This window comes from Canis aureus, chromosome 4, assembly GCF_053574225.1.
Source record: "Canis aureus isolate CA01 chromosome 4, VMU_Caureus_v.1.0, whole genome shotgun sequence".
NCBI classification, from domain to species: Eukaryota; Metazoa; Chordata; class Mammalia; order Carnivora; family Canidae; genus Canis; species Canis aureus.
In genome coordinates this window covers 27,845,436-27,865,364 of record NC_135614.1, presented here as the reverse complement: position 1 = coordinate 27,865,364, position 19,929 = coordinate 27,845,436, and the positions used below count along the sequence as shown (strand labels likewise).

Genomic DNA, 19,929 nt, shown 5'->3' with positions numbered 1-19,929 from the left:
CCTCCAGATCTTCTCCAGGTGACAAATCCCGAGAGAGGAAACATATCCGATCAAACAGATACCTCCACAGAAGCTACAGCCTTATAAATGTAGCAAAAATTTTTATAGAATGTGTTAAAATTCCAAAAAAGCTTCTTTTGGTGAGTATAGCCTTGAGTATTCATGAGATGAGCTCCAAAGACTGCCTAACTGAGATTCCATGCATCTAAAAACCTACGATCACTCCCTCGTACGGGAGTATTTATGCATCTAGGAATGATAAGTGGGCTAAACTGTGCAGAACCAACAGAGGAAACTACCTACACTGCTAAAAGATTGTCCAAATGGTGCCAAGAGGTAAACACAGACCTGCAAGGTAAACATATCCTGAGCCTATACTGTCCTTCTGTTCCTTAGCAAATCAAAGCTAGACTTTCATTTTGGCTTTAGGACTGTCGACGAAAGGCCCCATACAAGGCTGTGCAGAGTGAAGGCTTAGGAGCAGGAATCCAGGCCATGTTGTCCAGGTTGGCATTCTAGCTCTGTCCCTTATTAGCTCTATAACCTCAGGCAACTTACCAAGCTTCCCTCTGGACCTCAGTCCCTCGTCTCAAAATGGACATAATACCGTGTCGGCTTTCTAGGGTCACCATGAAGACTAAGTGAGTTAAGATATGTCAAGCATGTAGAAGCATGCCTAACACTCAGAAAGTTCTTATTTCCTCTTTTCACTCTGCAGGATTCATGTTCCATATCGAATATGTCACAGGCTTCACTGTCCTCTCCCACCTCCTATTCGAGGGACGGACCATCTTACCAGTGACTGTTCCCTTCATGCACAGTGCCTGGGTTCAGGTATGACAGGCGTCTGATCTCTGATCAAGGTCTGTAAAGTGAACGGGTGAACCAAACCAAGAATGGGGCAGGTCCCCAGGAAGGCCCCCACATTCCTACTCAGCTGCACTATATGGCCATCCCCCAAGATCAAAGCCCCTCCTCTCTGCCTGGTATGATGCTACCCTTTGTGCACTGCCCCGCTCAACACATCTGCTCCACAAGGGTTTAGGAAGCATCATAGCATGATAGTTAAGGCAACAGTTCGTAATCAGACTGCCTGGTTTGAATCCCAGCGCTTCCACTTACTAGACCTCATGGGCCTTAATATTTATCCAACAGCACCCAGAGGCCACACACAGCTCTAAATGCTGTATTTCCTTAACTCATTTTATCCTTACCGAAACCCAGAAGGTACATACCTCTAGTCTCACTTTACTGAGAAACTGAGGCTTACAAAGGTTTTATTTGCCCAAGGTTACTGTGTTCAAAGCCAGGTCTTTCCTCCTTTCTGTTGTGTTTGCTCCCAGTGAATCCCCTTTGATTTCATTTTTTTCTTTCAGTTTTCTTCCCTGTTGTAAGGTACGAAGGATGAAACGTGCCATTCTGAGGCCAGCGTCCGACCTCAGTTCTAGTTGCCTCCAAGGCTGTGGATTTTCTTCCTACCTGGTGCAGGGCTGGCTAAAGAGAGCACATTAGATAATGATCTATTAATTGATATTAATTTTCCTCCCAAGATTCCAGGCACAGCCTTGATGTTGACTGCACTAACATCCCCAGATGCAGGAAGCTAGTTCTCCAGTTAGAAGGGGCATTTGGGGTACATCCTTCTCAGAGCTCAGCCCTGGGCCTGCTGGCCAGCCAGCCGTGCAGTCAGTGGCTAGCAGAGACCATGGAAAACCTAGAGGTGTGTTGCGTAGAGTGAAGCACTCCCAGGATGGGCTTCTGCCAAGACCCCAAAGAACATGGCCAGGGCTACACTGGGGCCAGCATGCCCGCCACTGGTGACATCCACGCAGCTTGATGTGCTGCTGGACGGGAGAACTCACAGGACAGATCTCGTGGACACAGAACACTGCAACAGCCTCTGTCACCTGGAGACAAGGGAGAGGCTACAAGATGTCCAGGTGACGTCGCCTCTGTACCCCCCCCCACCACCACCACCACCGTCCTCACATACTGCACAACTTACCCACGAGCGCTGTTCCCTATTGATGGCCTGCAGGGCCAGCATTCGATTCTGCTCCTACTCCTTGGCAGAGGAGACCGTAGGCCCTGCCACCACTTCTACACGGCAAACTGTTGCTAGGTTTATGTAAATACCATGGAAACCAGAGTTGTAACACAGAGAGACTCGCAAAGAAGCAACTTGACATAAGGTCAACAAGCCCCCTGACAAAAAGTGTATATAGTGCTCCATCTTCAAAATAGAGCCAACTCTGTTCTCCTTCCTAACCCCTAGGCTACAAAGGCTAATGAGATTCACAGACAACATATTAAATGATGGAATTCTCCACGCAGCTCGATTTCTTTCTATAAATAATTTTAAAACTATTACCCAATAATGTATTGTAATAAAAAAGCTGACAGGGTCTTGCTCAACAAGTAATCAGCGATGTGTTTTCGCACCTGGAGATGGAGAACTTTCTTATTATGTGCCCCTGGTGATTTTTAGGTGTTTCCATAAAACTGTTGCCATTATTTATAAGCCACGGGTTACTTCCCTTCGCTGTAAGCTAAAATTAATGAAAACTTATTTTAAAGATTCAGAAAAGCAGGGCAGACTAAGGGATGCATGCCAGGAAGCCCCTGGAAGGGTGGGGGCAGTTTTCGTAAGTCACTTGTGATGTTCCTGAGGGCAACTCCAACTCCATTCAAAGGGCAGAAGGCTGTACCTTTGGAGACGAGGTGACCTCTTGGGATGAAGCCCTGGGAAGCAGCATTCCCACCCAGGTAGGGGTTGTCTCCAGCCTGCCAGCCCAAAGCTCCAAGGGTGTCCCAGATAGCAAGAGCCATATCTCTCTCTGTTGCCAGGCAATGACCATCCTGCCCACACCCACTGCCTAACTACCTTGGTGCTTGGTACTTGCAGGGTCAGCATCCTGCAGGGGCACCTTATGGGCCATGGTGGTCAGTGCTCATGCACATAGACAGGCCTGGAGCTCCTCATGCCCATTCCTGGCACCCCCAGAGCCAATCATCAAGATGAGGAAAAAACAGACTATGACAACCACCAGGTCCTTCCAACTCTTCTATGGATTTCTGTGCTCAGGGACATGATTAATACCGATCAAATAAGGTCTACTCCAGTGCCTATAAAAGCCCTGTCGACTTCCAGACCCACTTCAAATATTGTGTCCTCCAAGAAGCCTTTTCCATTACCCATTAATAGAAAGAGGGACTGCTCCCTCATGAAGTCCATAGCAAGTGTGGTCACTTCCATGATACCTACTCCCTGGCCTGGTAATCTAGCTACTTGTAGTCCTATCTCTACCCCTGCAGGACTAGATGAGAGATAACATCCTGAGTTGACCATGTCTACTCATCTCTATAATACCAGCCACTCGGTCCCTTCTAAATCTGGGTAGAGCAGTATAGTTCAGTCTAGGAATGACATCAAACTTGGACACTAAAACAGAGTTCAGCCCAGGTTGTCTTGCAAGTTGTGATCATGGGCAAGTCACTGAGGCTCTCTGAACCTCAGTCCTATCGATTGTCAAATAAAAAAGGTTAGATAAGAGAATTGGCAAGGTCCCTGGTCAGCTTTAAACTTCCTTGACTCCATAATACAAAGCTATGGTATTTGTAGCCAGGAATGACATACTAACTTAACCCAGACAGATGACAACTTGTTTTTTGAAAAGGGCAGTGTGCATGTGTGCATGTGTTGTGGGGGGAGTGGGGAGGGGAAAGATGTATTTTGAGGATTTTTTTTTTTTTTTTTTTTTTTTTTGCAATTAAATTGCACCATATAGACCTTGACCTCTGCACTGGGCCACAGTCACAAGAGGTGATGTTGCCCCATGTTCCCAAACCTGTACTGATATATCTGAATGACACTAACACTAATTAATTAGCAGACTCCTCATCTACTGTGTAAGTTATCTGTAAGTAAGGTGTCAAACACACAATTACAAACCAACCCAGTTTACAAAGAAAGATCCTTTGAGAAGGACACAAGAGAGGTTAGCTAACTGGGAGATCTTACCCCAGGTGACATCCTAAGACTCGCCAATCACAATTTTGAATTCACGAAAGGGAAATAACGAATCTTCTTTCTCACCAGAAAGTGGGGCTCAGAGACTCAGAGAGAGCATTCGCGCACCGAATCATGCCTCCAAACTTTTGGAAGAAGAACCAAAAATTGCATGTGTTAAAATAGTCCCTTGCTCACCAAAATCATAATTTTAGGCACTTCGGTGGCAGTACAAGTGCATCCTTATGATGCAAATCACACGAATAGAAAAAGCCACAGCTCAGCTGTCCCAGCACATGGGATTCATGAAGTCACAAGCTCACTTTTAAACGTGGAATAAAAACACAGCAACACCAACAGGAGAGGCGAAACACACATTATCATCAGCTCACCATTTCAACAGCTGGAAGCTAAGGGGCAACCAAATAACAGGGGAGCAAACAACTGCCAGCTGCAATTTTCTCTCCCTTTTTGATCCTTTCACAAGTATGTGTTGCATGTGTTTTGACTATTTTTGAAAAGGAGCAAAAAAAAAAAAAAAAAAAAATCCCCAAACCATGGGCCTTCCTTTCACTGTGGTTTCTTTTCGCCAGCCTTTTTCCGATGCGATCACTTTATTTAGTAAGCCTCTTCTCCTTTGTCGTCGTTTTTAAAGACACAGAAAGGCAGGAGGGCATTTCTCTGGCAATGGACAGATGAGTCCCTGCAAATGCGCAGGAGGGGTGGTGGAGCCAAAGGGAAGGCAGAGGAGCCTGCACGGCTGGGAGGAGGGGTAAGTCTTTGGGAGGATAAGTTCACGAAGGACTCTGGAGGGAAAACAAGCCAATACAAGCCTGCTTACTAGACCCCAACAGACAAAAAGCCAGACATAACCCTTTGGGCCCCGGGACGCTTTTCCACCTGCTACTCTCCTCGGGGGCTTCCTGGCTGGAACCCCCCGGTCTACCTGGAACGGCCCTTCTGCCCAGGGCCTCAAGTCTCTGCCTCTAGAGGATGAATGCTGAGGTCAACCTCCTCCTAATGCTGAAATTCTACACCTTGTAGGAGCAGAGTTGCAAGAACTTAGCCTCAGAGAAGTAGGTAGAATGATGGTGCTCCCCTCATGCCAAGCAGGGCTGACTTCTCCATCAAGCATGAGACATACACTCCCTAGAGCCCGTGAGACTTCAGGGGACCATAAAAAATGTTTAAGTTTCTTTTGGAAAGCAGAAGGGAAAAAGTAACTTAGGCTCCTGCCCCTGGGCCTTTCGTACATGCTGGCTGGGATTCAATGAGTGAATGGACTCAGCTCCACTCTCACCCATTCCCTGATACCTCCTGGGTTGCTAACGCTTTTCTCTCCTTAGTCTGAAATTCTCTAGCATTGAGGGGCCACACAGTAGCCTCATACTCACCGAGTTTCCATTTCTCATAGATGTTATTCCTGCGCCTTGATCCTAAAGATGAAAACTCCCCCCTCACTGCGAGGATAACTGCAAGACTCACCAGTGCCCACAAAGTAGGGTGCACGTCTCAGGTTCGAATGCCAGGCCTCACATTTGAACCCTCAGTAACTGGACCCCCAGGAACCTCCCTTTACATTCCCCAGCCAACCCCCTTGTACCTGAACCACGGCCACACCAGATACTCACCATTTTCCAACACGTCTCATATTCTTTCCCACCTCTGGGCCTCTATAGAGGCTGTCAGCCTGCGGTGACCTCCCCTTTCATAGCTTCCTAACGACAACCCTACCCATTCCATAAAAGCCTAATCCAGATGTAACCTCTTCTAAGGAGTCTCCCCAGATTCTCTTATGTGCACTGAACCCCTCCGCCTCCTATTTGACCTCGGCACTTTGCATGTCCTCGATAGCCTTCATCAGAGGCTGACTTCTATCAAAGGCAGTGCAGACCATGAAGGACTTCTGAGATCCCCCCAGAAGCAGATGCTGAGATGAGCATTCAAGTCAAAGTATTTTGGGGCAAGTGACCCCAGGAGTGGGGAGAGTGAGCAAGTGAGACAGGGAAGGGAAAGAAGCGAGTAACAGTGCATGGTACCTTACCAGGTACCTTACCACCGCAGGCAACTGGACCTCACTGCAGCCGGGGAATGCTAGGAGACAGAATAAAACATCCCTCAGAGCTACCCCAACTGAGGAAGATGGGGCCTTTACCCACCAAACACCCATCAGTCACTGGTGCTGGGGATGCTGTACCTGAGGGTCACTAATTCTCTGGCATTTTCAGTCTGCCCTGCCACAAGCAAAAAATTAAAAATAAAAATAATTATAAAGTTCTAGCAGCCAGAGAAAGCTTGCAAGTCTAAGAGCTGTGGGAGCTTGTGGCTGGTACTGGGCAGGGGTGCACAGAAGGTGTAACACTGAGGGGGCAGGGGAGGCTGCCCACAGCTTCTGCTGCAAGGGGCATGGACCTCTGCAGTCTCGGGCACCCAGCAGGATCCTGGGCATGCTGCAGGCACTCAGGAAACACTCACAGAAAGGAAATCATTTTTACGCTCTTTGGAGGCAGGGGCCACATTTTATTTTCTATGGGCCGCAGTGCCTAACCTCAAGATAAGGACTCAAATCATGCACGCTAGCTGAAGAACACTGAGTGATTTAACACACCATCCCACCTCCCAAATGAGACCATGCCAAATAAATTGAATTCCCATCTTATTAGCTGTTCTCTATTTCACGAATGCTATCTAATTCATGCAAGCATTATAAACCAACCCTGCCCTGTGAGATTTAGCAATGAGGACAGTAATGAAGACATAAGGAGTTAAATAGCCTCTTGAGAAAATGCACCTATACCCAGAGGAACAGCCCAGGGCTACCACAGGACTTTGGGAAACTCCATGCGTTTCCAGCTTCCATGCAGATTTTGGCACCTCACCCTCCCAGGTGGTACTGCCCGTGGCAGGAACTGGAACGGAGGATATATGAGAGGTGTCCAGTGGCCCGCACGCAACCCATCCCCTAGCTTCCTCGTGACCATACCATGTCACACTGGGTGCACCGAGAACGGCCTCGCGGCCCCGCCTTCACCAAACCTAGCCAAAGACTCAGACAAAGAGAAATAATGTAAGCTCATGCAATAGCATCAGGGAAGGGAGGGACAAGCCAGCTTGTCTTGCCAATTTCAGAGCAGAACAGATGTTTCTGCATCTCCAAGTTATCCGCCCTCCTAGGACACCAGACATAGGTCACCCATCAGTCATTCATCTTTATGATGAGTTGCAGCAGCCAGCACACACTCAAGATTAATGCACATCCTTTCCAAGAAATGTTGTTCAATGGCAAGGATATACTGAGAGTGATTGTTTGTGCCAGATTGTTCTAGTCAACCAACCAACCAGGTTTCGATACTATACTAGGAAAAGAAAATCCCACACAGTGCCTTGCTCCTATCAAGAGACAGGGTAACCCAGAGGCAGTGTATGAGTTGTGCTTTGCCTGGGAAGAACTGTCCTCTGGCAGAGTTTCATGGGGCTGGCCAGATGAGGTCCTGTCGGGAGACTAGGGGTTTACTGACTTGACCCAACTATGATATCCCTCAAGCAATATGGAATCAGCACACAAGAGACCTGGCTCCTACTCATGGCTCTGTTCCCTGCTGACAACATCTTGAGCAAATCACTTCTCCTCTCTGGACCTCGGTTTCTTTTTATAGAAAATGAGAGGATAACCTCCAAGTCTCCCTCTTGCAGCTTTACCATTGTATGAAGTTCTAAGAATCCTCATGCCAGAGCATCCAATGTTAACTTTCATCCTTGGAGTGACAACAGTAAACTGGGCAACAGCATAAAAACCCTCCAAAATGTGAATACTGTCACTAAAATGTTTTCATCTGGATAAAGTGAACTGTCCTATCTCTGGTTTTTTCCCCCAAGACAACTTTAGAATGAAAACATTCCAAAGTCAACTGCTTTCAGCTTTAATTAGAAAAGGATATCAGCAAAGGAGAAAAATAGAATTTGAACACAGCTCTTCCACACGAACTTGGTTTTCTTCCACTCATCTGTTAAGAGCCACATAGGAATACTTTGACCACCAGAGGGCTTTCCACACTGACAAAATGCATTCATAAGACCTAGGTGGTGAAATTAAAAAATGAAAAGTTCCAAGTTATACTATTTAGATCCATAAAGGCCTGGAGTCTGAAAAGCAAGGAAAAAAAAACTTGGCGTTGCTCCTGAAGAAGCGTGTACTTCTTTACAAACATGATGGGGAAATATCCCAATCCCTTCTGAATTCCAGAAAATCATCAGAAGTATCTGACCAGTGCATAGGACCAAAGGAAATCACCAGTTAGCAATCAGAGGTTCAAGAGTCTGGTTGTTACAAAGTTGTCATTCCCCAAATATGGAACTAGGTTCTTGTACCCTGGTGCTTATTCAGTCAAAATTGAGGAGTGCTCACAAATATAAGGTGTTTTTAACACATGGGTTGGCGAGCGCCAACACTGTTGAATATCCACCATGGGACAGCTTTGCGACAGTCCTTTATGTATATGCTACCTTGGTCAGTTCTCCTAACAATCCTGTACGACAGACCCCATTATTAACCCTGTTTTACCTATGAAAAAACGGAGGCAAAAAGAGATAAATAACATACCCAAAGTCAAGCAGCGAGTAAATATCAAAAAAAGTTCAAGAATAAACTATCCATCTGCCAACAACCAAACTTCCACTGACAACAGGTAAGTGTTCTATAAAAAGCCACCATGTACCATAACCTGTAGAATGAGAAAAAAAAAAAAGTCAGTGAAAGAACAGCCTACTTTTGGGTTTGACTCTCTCTCTCTGGATTCTCAGAAGATATAACACAGCCCCCGGGGTTCCTAGGGGCAACTCCCAGAGAAGGCCAAGTGGGTTCATGGCCCCCATTTCTATCAAAGTCTCTCTATATTTTTTTGTTTTATGAACTGGAGGTTCCCCATATGTTTTTATTTGGAATAAAAGACTTGACTAATATTAAAGTTTAAATCTGCTATTTCACTGGACATTTCAGAAAAAAAAAAGTTTCAGAAAAAAAACTTCTTTGGGGTCTCTTCTCTTACAGTACTTCTTATTATATTGGTGTGAAGGATTTCTATTTGTGTAGCTCCCTTTCTATATGGCTGAGCATTCTGAGATTGGGAATAGTATGCCCTTAGTCTAAGATTTGGCCCAGAATAAAATTTTCAACAAACATTTGCAGAACAAATAAATAAAGTGGGAGTCTTAGGCTAGCTACAGTGATAAACTATGAAATTTTAGGGGTGTCACAGAATAGATGCTTATTTCTCACTTATGAAAACACCAATCAGGTGTCCATTAGACAGTCTTCCACATGGGGATTCGGGAACTCAGGCTCCTTCTACGTTGGGACTCTACCAAAGTAGAAGGACCTTTGACCTCAGAGTACTTCGCCTCCACCTGGCCAATGGGGGAAAGAAAGCATCATGGAGCCTACAATGAGAACAGCCACTGGAGCTCAATGGGAGGGAGCAAGAGGGGGTGCTAGAAGGTGCAGGGCCAGCAACGACTCCTCACTGCAGAAGAGAATAACTTTGGTGGACAGCTGGCCAGACATCAGCTCTGCAATGATATCAAGACAAACACTGGCCTGAACCCAAGACCCAATGCATAAGAGATGGTTTTCAAAGAAAAAAAGAGTCCCTAACTACTTCCTACATAAAAATAACCAAGTATATAAACCTAGCTATAGAAATACAAAATTATAATTTCCCAAGGAATGTTCATTGCATTTTACCATGACAAACCAGATCGGCTACCTACTGGTATACAAATGGGCAGAAACTAAAACCCAGGTCAGCCTAAGAGTCAACATTCCCACAATTTACAAAGTATCTGGTGCCTCCTTAGGGGACAGCGTTGGTGGGGAGAAAACGGGAAATAAATGTGCACTTGAAGAGGCCCCACTGCAGCACTGTGACATACAGAGAAGCCCAGAGCCTCAAGTCTGTCAGTATCCACATAGGTGACCTTGGATAAATCAATCAACTTCCCCTGTGCCTCAGCTACCCTCACCCTGTCAAAAGGGAAAGACATTCCCTGCCTGTCTTTCCACAATATCCCAAGTAGAGTGTGAGATCACGTAGTAAGAGCTATGAAAAAAAAACCATAAAATATTTAAAAACCCTCCTCAGTATTTTGGGACAGGGCATGGGACTACTACATGGTTGTTTTCCCAGCCAGATGGCGATCCCTGCAGCTCTCTGCCACTGAGGTTAAAATGCTTCTGGAAACTTCCTGATCAGTCATTCCAGCATTTCCTCTTTCACCTCAAGAGTCATGTTCAGCTCCATTGCTCGGAGTCAACATGTTACTGCGAGCAAACCGCTTAACCTCTCTGCATCTCCTTAACCACACCTGTTCACTGGGTATGGCAACACCATGGAAGTTTAAATAGGGGCCTGGGCCATGGCTCCCTGGAGGGTCTTTCTTCTGAGATCCAAGCTCCAATTCTCATGTAGATCCAGTGGCGTCAGAGACGCTGGGACCGCCTTGCTGATCCCACCCTCGCGCTCCACGTGTATTAAAGCGAGGTGACCAGGTGGGAGGTGTGGATATTAGCAGCGGCTCCACTCCAACGTTACTGCAAAGTAACAGCAGAGTACTGTACAATCAGTCTTTAATGTCAGCTCTAACCTTCCTAAATGGGTTTGTAATGAGAAACCCTTGTTTGTCACAGAGAAGGTATGATTGATGCGGCCTAAGAGTGAAATGAAGCCACAGTGACCATCTCAATAACATGAACAGCTGCCAAATATTCATTTAGCAGAATGAGTTTAGAAAACTTTGAGCAGATTGCTTTCACAAGGCTGCCTTCAACAAAAGGAAACATAATTAACGAGCTAATATCAGCATGTGTCTGGCTAAGCTAATGAATATCAAATTACACAGAAACCTGTATAAATCATCATTACCCTGAATTTTAATTGAACTTGCAATTAAACATGACAAATTTTATATACACTAAACCTTTAATTTATACTTTCAAATAAGGAATAATTTATCATTTTTAGTATTTCATAGTTAATTTCCCAATATGTGCACTTCTAATTAACAAGGACAGACAGGCATTTAAAAAAACATACACACTCTCTCTCTCCTATGGCTCCGTTCATAACAATAATTTTCCCTTTTGTATACATTAGAAACCATGTCCGGGAGTTTGAATGCCAAAAGGCCTATTGGCATATTCAAGGAAAGGTCTCACAGCCAGAGAATGAGGGATGACTTCCCCTTTTGCTTCTCATCACTCTCCCAGAAAAATAGAGATTAAAGGGGTGAGACGTGTTCATGCAACCTGGCCAGCATCTCCGTTACCCACTCAACCTTGCCCCCAAACTCCGGTCACGTTGAGAACACAGGGCCTCCTGTGCTGGATGAGCAAACCCTCTGGTGCTTCAAAGCGGCACCACCTTAGAAATAAAGCACCTTGCTCCAGCGTCAACACCAAGCCTATTTGTTTACCTGGCCAGCGGTAATGAGCTCACTCTGTGGATGGATTTGTATTTTATTATTATAATTACGCCACCATTATAAACATACCTCGAGCAACCTCAGCATAAAAGGCAGGGAATGCTATTAAAACATACATATAAACGCACAGGGAAACAAGACAGGATTGTAAAGGGGCTGCAACAGAAACTAATTGGGTTTGCTTTTCTCTGGTAATCCCAGCCTATTAATATGGTAAGCAGTGTGGTCCAGGGAGCCACATGCTGGGAACCAGGAGATGACAGTTCTATACCTACTTAGGCCTCTAATTGGCTGTGTGACCACAAGCAAGATGCTTCACCTCTCTGTGCCTCAGTGTGCTCAGGGGCAAAACAAAGATAATGAAGACAACTGTGATTCCTTCCAACATGTGAAAATAACTTGAGAAAAAGAAAACACTCTAAAATATAATAGCATCATTTTGCAGCTATGGAGAAAGCAAACTTAAAAAAAGCAGACAATTGATGAAGCTCCTGCATGCATATCTTTTAATGCAATTATCATATTAAATATTGGCAATTTAATTCCTATTTCTCATTTAAGTTGTGAAGGAGGCTACATAGGTATCGCACCTGCAAGATGAGAAAACAGCGGCATGGAGAGGCCCACTCTGCAAGGTAGAGGTGGAGCTGGGATGAGAGTGGGGACTCAGGGCATCTCAGATGAGGCTCTTCTGACGTCACCATGCTGCCTCTCTGCATTCTAACCTTGGGAAGACTCACACCCCTGTCCTGATAGGACTGAAGGTTCAGCAGAATGTCTTGAGTCTAGGAAATCACTCTCCTAGAGCAAATTTGGAGAAGGCATGAAGTCAACAGTGTGGATCCTGTCTAAGCATGGCCAAGAAAGTAAGGGCGTACATCAGCCAGATGAACAAGGACAGAGAACATGAGAGGTTCACAGAAATATCAAGAGAGATGGTCATAAGGGCCACTCTAAACACCCACCCACCCCCCCAAAAAAAAAAAATAAACACCCACCCCTTCCATTGTTAACCCAGAGGATCTGGAAATTAGGTTGAATCAAAAAAACCTGGGGATGGAAGTCAGTTAAGGGAAATGAAAGGAAGAGTCTTTTTGAAAAATTAATTACTACTTCACTTCAATTGCGAGTTCTCCTTTTTGGGTTTCCGGAGGTCCCCTGACCAAAGCAAACAGGGGAGAGAGGTGGGAAGCTTAATGCATTTACTAGAACACAGTGCTTGCCTCTACCTATGAAGCAAAGGGACAAATATTTTCACACATTATCAGATAGCTGAATAAAACAGGCTCTCCCAGAATTCACAACGGAAGGCTACCAGAATTTACAACTTGTGAAATTGTGCCTGTCCGTATTTTCTCATTACACTGGATGCAGGTTGCAGATAGAGTGTGCACTTTCTGCTTCCTCTCCTCCCTCCCTCTTCCCTCCTTCCACTGTCTCACTACTTCCTAGTTAAACCTTGTCTCAAGTTATCAACACTCTCTGGAGAGATAAGGCTCCTCTCACTTACAAGCTGTCACTAATAATCGAACTTTCAAGACTCCATCTCTAAGAGAGACTCCCTGAGCCACGCAGGTCACGAGAATTAACTGCCACCAGTCCTTGCAGAAAACTCGGCTCATCAATCTATAGCTTTCTCGTCATAATTAGAATAACGGCTTTGAAAATTTGGGCTGATGTTGACTTGGTCTCAGGCCGCAAAGAGCGCTGATTAAAATCTTGGTGTGAAAGTTAATGGTAAGTGCTGGTGGCGTTGCCGTGGAGACAGAGACAAACAATTCCCTCGCTGTGACATTTTCAATGTCCTGGAGAAGAAAAACTGTCCTCTTTAGTGTGGCAGCGTATGAAGCTTATTTATGGCTACAGGGCTTGGTGGATTGATGACTGTCGTAACATACTGTCAAATCCTTTACTGACACATTCATTTTTTTGGAGCCCCTGGTGCAGCAGAAATAAAATAAAATAATAAAAACAAAACCAGAGGGAAAATTCTCCAGGAAACCGTAGACGGCCACCGGCGGACCTTCCTCTCGCTATAGGACCTCGGATTTAATAGACAAAAAGACTTTGTGCTTCTTGGCTCCATGGCCAAGGAGAAGAAATAGATTCAGAAAGTGCTGAGTAAGGGCGAGCCATCTCTCAGCGGCTACAGGGGCCCAGGAAGGTTTGTTATCAAAGGAAGCTGTTTGTAAATAAGCATCAAAGATTGGTAGCTGTGAATAAGGATCCCCTCTCTTCTTCTCTTGAGGAGGGTGGCTTAGAAATCCAAGGAAGGTTGTGGAAGACTCTCCCGGCCAAAGAGACAGGCTAGTACAGCTCCTGTCATCATTACAGAGCCTACCCGCCAACGGCTGTCACTTCAATGTTCACAACGGTGGCATTAGTCTCTGAAACCTCCGGACAGCTTCATGGTCTGCAGAGCCTGTTCACATGTGCCATTTCCTGTGGCCGCCGGTACATGCAAAGCAAGCATCTTCATCCCCATTTCACTGATGAGGAGGTGGAGGCTCTGGGCCCACCTTTCCCGAAGTGACAAAACTAGTTCCCTGGCTGAGCAGGGCCCCCCAGCCCCCCATGTCTAAGTCTTTAGTAGTCACAGTGTGTAACCAGTCACTATCTGGGGCCAGAAATCCAGTCCCCACGACCTGAACTGGCTTAAGGCGAAGCTCCTGGTTCCCTGCAAAGAGCGGCCTGTTTCGGCAGCAGATAAAGGGACTCTGGGTGACCGCATCTAGTCCATAAAGACTGCTCCAGGCTGTGCCATATTTCTAGTTCCTTTCATTCAAGGATCCTAGTCATCATCATTATTGTTGTTGTTATTAATAATGATAATGAAATAAACTATGCAAATGTGGGGAATGGCTTTAGCCCTAAAACGCAGGCAGTAATGTGGTAATTTATCCAATAATGGAATCGCAAAGTGATTTTATTTGCTTTTATGGCTCCTTTCTTTCAGAGGAGCCGGGCATCAATAATGGTGGTAGTAATGAAATCAACTATGCAAATGTGGAAATCGTTTTTACCCTAATGTACCAATTTAGCTGGCGAAAGAAATTCAACATGGTCTGCTGTGCTTCCCGACACGGAGAGCCAGGCCGCGGATGCTGACCTGTACTCGGGTCCCCAGATGTCAGCGTTGCTCTCCTAAGAGCGCGGCCCTGCCAGGGTGGGTTTGATCATGACCCATACCTGCATTCTCCACTGATTTAGGGAACACCCTCATGAATTTAAACATAGAGAGGAACTTGAACACAGGAACAAGATGCATTCATGTCAACAGAATTCATTTTCTAGGCAGAAGCCCCACAAAAGGGCTGTGACGGGCATGGGCTGTCTGGGTCACCAGCCAAAGCAGACCCTCTTGGGACCCAGCCGTTTCAGCACAGCTGTAGAAGGCTTTCTGTGGGACAGATGCCCCCTGCCAGAGTCCCCCTTTTATCTGCCTCCAATGTGGATGCAGTGGGGGCACGTCTCCGGCTGGACGGTAGGACCTCTGCACAAGCCCAGGAACACCAAAGGAGACCATGAGTACAGCATTCCCACTAGCCACTCACTTCTTCTGAGCCCAAGGTCTTCCCCGCTCACTTCTCTCCAGGATCTGCAATACCGGCTGCCATGGTAGGTAGAAGAGCCACAGAGAGAACAGGACACGAGTATAACCTGGATGGCCAAGAACTTGGAACAGATCTCCACTGAGCACTTATTATGAACCACAAATTAGAGAAGCCTGTGAGATCCCTGAAGCTGGAGACCTCATTTTCCTCTGCATCTCCAGAGCTTGGGCCAGTAGGTGTTCAATAGGTGTGGAATAAATACACAAAGGAAGGAATAAACAAAAAACAAAAGCTAACAAGGCAGACTTCAGTGAGACGGAACTCCAGGTGTACCCATTCAGGTACTCAAAAGTAAAGAATACTCATGTGCCATCCTGCCCTTAGATCCAAGTCACCAGAGCCCTTGGCCTAGGCTAAACTCTTGAGAGAGTCTCACTCTGACCCTCCTCAACTACCCCTCGCCCCATGACATAGGGAGTCCAGGGGTATCTCCAGCCTGCAGCTCCAATTACCAGACCATGTTACAGGTACCCCGGGCCCCAAAAGTTGCTTTTCAAATAGTTCTGAGCTTCTTTAAGGGACTATAAGAACTTCTCTGGGTCCTACCTCCCAACACCCACCAGGACTGCACCCCAAAGTTCAAAGGGCAGCCAAAGAGCAGCTGCCAGTAGTTGGAACTTGGGTGGACAAACTGGACATCTGCATTCATTTATGCAGAGGCCTCTCATGGAGGAGAATGGAGTCAGGGGTGAAAAGACAAGCAAGGGTCTTCATTTGCCCTTTCACCCTGAGCCCCACAAATGTCAGGGGTAGACTTGTGTATAGATATTCATGTCTCTCCTCCAATTTAATTTGCTTGCCGTCAGTTTAGGCCCAAATCCTGGGGCTGGTGAGGTATACCTGCCATATGAGAAAACACAATTACCTTCTCACTGTGTGATGGGCTGAGGAATTGCAGAGGGAAGAAGGGAGGACCACATGAAAAACCTTGGGCTCTAAACAGATTGTCAATATTTAAATAAATAAATCAAAAGGAAACCTTGGCTGTCAGTTCTAATTAATTCATGGCAATCAGCTCCTCTTGTTCTATTAGTTACCATTACAACAACACACTCTTGAACAAAATACCAGAAGCTTTCATTAGAATCATTAACATAATTTGATAACTGATGGTATTTGATTTCTGACTTTTGCACTCTGACTTGAAGCTTGGTGCAAGATGTGATCTCATTGATTGGCTCGTGTGGGTTTTTTTGTGTTTTTCTCATCTTCTCACACCCACCACCCCAACCATGAACACTTCACATGACATTTCTTTGTTAACTGTAATTAATGTTCACATTTGTCACAAGTTGTATTATTTGGAAAAGCAGTCGTGATGATAAAAGATGTGACAGAGACACACACATGTCTTCTTATCCAAAATGGCTTTATCCTAATTTAGGTTTGGGGGGAAAATAAATGAAATAAGTCAAGCATGTATTTGTTTTCACAGTCAGGATGGATTGTTTAAAGTGATGCCTCTTGGAGAAACCAATGCAATTAGCTTTCTCAAAAAAAAAAAAAAGTGTCATTAAGGCATGAGTGAAATCTAAAAGAGACAAGAAAATGTGCATTGAGGGTGAACAAGCCAGGCTGTAAATGTGTCTCACTTCCACTGACCACAGGTGCTAGAGAAGAGAGGCTGTACCCAGACCACTGGGGTTCAGGATGACTCATGCAGGGGTAGAAACAGTTTCTCTCTCTCTCTCTCTCTCTCTCCCTCCCTCCATTTCCCTCCATACCTTTCTCTCTCCCATTCTCCCTTTCTGCCTCCTTTTCTATCTTTGTTTCTTGCCTTCTCTTCTCTCTTGTTCTCATTATCTTGAATTTTCTGCAGTTGACCAATGGGAAAAATAACCCAGGTTCTATGTAAGGAATCAAATAAACATTTCTAGCCGAGGGACTACCTTTTTGGCTTGAAAGTCAGGCAATCAGAAACAGGGGAATCTTTGGGCAAACAAGCTTATCGAGCAGGTACTTTCTCTTTCAGGCACCAGGACAAAGTCCTTCATAGTTGGCCTTTAGCATCTCCATGGGCACAAGGTAGACAGACACCAGTGTTCTGTTTTTAAAAAGGAAACATGGTCAGGAGGTGGGGGGGGGGGGGGGGGACAGTGGGCAGGGGGAAATATGTTCCAGGAAACCCAAGTGCCCATTAAGACAGAGTTGGAGGGAGCCGCAGGGCTGTCTACCTGACCTGTGAGGAACGTCCACTGTGGGTACAAGAAGTGTCCTCTGTGTGCACACCCCACCCCCAGAAGTCTCCCATGCGTGTCATGCGCTGTGTTCGCATAGCTGAAAGTGGCCCAAATCAATCTCCTCTTGCCTCCCCTTCTCCCAGCCCAGTCTCAAAGGGGTTTCCTCCATCACATACTAATGGTCTGCAATTTATTTTAAAGAGGCTATTTTGATCCTCAAGAAGTACTTAGGGGAGCCGGGAACCATAAACACCTCCTTTTTTAAAAATTTGTTTCCTTTTTCCCAGCCTGTAATTTAACTCTGACTGGCACCATTCAAATCAAGCTTTCCAAGCACAGACCCCCATCAAGTCAGCTCCAACTTGGAGCACATTTTTACGACCAAGTTAGAAATCCCTTAAAACAAGGTTTTCAGAGGGAAACGTTTGACAGACTTAACTCTTGTGGTGCAAATATGCCACAATGACATAGCAATTAGTTATTCAAAATACGGGAAGGGATTACAAGCTTTTTCAAGTCGCTTCATAAATATGTCCTCTTCTGGTATACAATCAGTAATTATACCATTCTTACTCAACTGTAAACTTCCTGGGTATGATTTATATCTCATTGAAATCAACACAAAAGTATTTGTTTTCTCAAAGGAAGGACCCTGGCTCTAATCTCCAAGGCTCACACACATCAAAGCCGAGAACTACTGTTCAGCCTCACCAATGTAAATAAAATCATACACAAATGTTTATGCAAATTAATAGAGAGAGGTCTGTCAAGACACATTTATCTTCTGGGCCTGATGTGGATTTATACAGTGCTCCCCTAAGAATATTCCTCCAAGGGAGTGGAGTCAACTATGTACCACTGAAGAGGAAGAAGAAACTAAGGCAGTTTTCCCTGAACCTGTCCTTGTCCCAGCAGAACTAGTACCTTGGGGATATCACAAGACTGAGCTAAACTGGGCACCAGAGCCACGGGTGGATGAAACATCGATGCCCTTTCTATCCGACCCCAAAATCCAGGAGGCTGCAGTAGTAGAAAAGAAATGAAGATAGAAGATCTTTTCAGGTGAGTGGATGCTCTCAGATGCTAATCCCCAGGCCCTAGCTCTGGCCTTCATGGAACAGCCCACCCTTTAACTAGTCACACAGGTGAACACAAAAATTGGGTTTATGGTACAACTCAAGGAATAAGATGAGCTACAGGAAAAATCTCCCTTACACTAGCACATCTAAGCAATTTTAGTCTTTGTTTTTACACAGCCGACTGGGCACACATACTCTGTCCCAGAAACTCAACATATTGCATAGAAATGATTAGTTTCACTGTCTGCTTTCTTCACTGGACTACAAACTTCTTTGTAGGCTAGACCTACCCTAGCATACCTAGTAAGACATGTTTACCATTAGATCTTTACCAGAAGATTCTGCACCAAGTTTGGTAGAAGCAACTCATTGGAAAAACAAGCACCAATTTGTTTGAGAGGGTTGGAGTGCTGGGATTATTGCCCTACAGCCAAAAATCTGTCCTCCCTCAAAATTCTTCTCTGTGTTGGATATTTTGTTCCAGGGGAGAACTCAAAGTACCCCACATCTCAACCAGACTAAGGCCCAAGGTGCAGGAAGGTAAAACATAGCCATTTTATACACCTCGGTGTAACCAACACTCAGTACAATGCTGGGCGTAGAGTGTATGCTCATAAATATTTTCGGTGAGGAAAGATGTATAGATGGATCACTTTAGCGATTTTGAAATATCGGTGTTTCCAAAGATATTTTTACATCTGATCTCCTATGCTGTCCTCAAATCCTGCCACAATAGTTGTACTTCAGGGTTAAGGCCCAGGACCAGCAGGTCCTTATTTAAAATAGAAATGTGAGCCGGCCAAGCCTAGAAGTAAATTGCACCCTAAAATTATCTATGAATTATTCTGTAACTTGGAATATATTTTCTTATGGAAACAGATTTATATAGCATGGTTGGACCTCAGAGTGACCCAATAAAGCCTTTTATCTTGGACATTTTTTAACTTTCGGACTATTTAAAACCTAAACTTCTTTTTTTTTTTTTTTTCTTGTTTTGGGAGATTCCCCATATGTGAAGCCTCGTGGTAGGCTGTGGCGGCTCCTAAGTCCCAGTAGAAGCCAAGAAGTCTGCACTCCCTACCCTCACAACCTCCCTGGCAGCCCAAGCATTGGAAAATCCCTTAGTCCAGTCCTCAGAGCAAAAGAACAGGGTGATGGCAATTCATTTGTGATGGAGCTGTGTCATGCCAGGAGGGAAAGGTTCTTGCCTCCAGAAAGTTGTCTTGTGTCCTGTTTTTGTAATTCCTGGGCCATTGGCAGGTCCTCCATCCCATAGTCTGTATCAAGAACTGGCCAACAAATCCCCTTGCCCTCTTTTTTTTTTTTTTTTTTTTAGATTAAGAGAGCAAGAGGCAATTTATTTTGTTTTGTTTTCAACCAAGGGTCTTTGTGGATACCCAACAGACCAAGATCAAATGGGCTCCATTTGCCTTGAAAAGCAGTAGGAAGAAGTGATCTAGCAAAACTAGTCCATAAACATCATAAATCCTATACATCACAAAGAGATTCAGCTTTTCCTTGAGCATGAGTACTTGCAGTTAGAGCATCTCGATCAGAAGCAGATGGTTCAA

The 19,929-nt window shown here is 45.1% G+C and overlaps 1 protein-coding gene and 1 long non-coding RNA gene across 14 annotated transcripts in view; both read right to left on the bottom strand.

Moving 5' to 3' along the window:
- Positions 1–19,929, bottom strand: part of LRMDA (leucine rich melanocyte differentiation associated) — a 1,018,367-nt gene that overhangs the window by 565,628 nt on the left and 432,810 nt on the right. The window lies entirely within an intron of this gene.
- LOC144312407 (uncharacterized) overlaps positions 1–19,929 on the bottom strand; it is a 161,362-nt gene that overhangs the window by 5,045 nt on the left and 136,388 nt on the right. The window contains exon 1 of one of the 2 annotated variants that reach the window (XR_013377867.1): positions 1,236–3,727. The exons of the other annotated variant lie outside the window; for it this stretch is intronic. This is a non-coding gene — a long non-coding RNA (uncharacterized LOC144312407). Of the gene's footprint in view, positions 1–1,235; positions 3,728–19,929 lie in introns of those variants that run through there. 2 annotated transcript variants of the gene reach the window in all.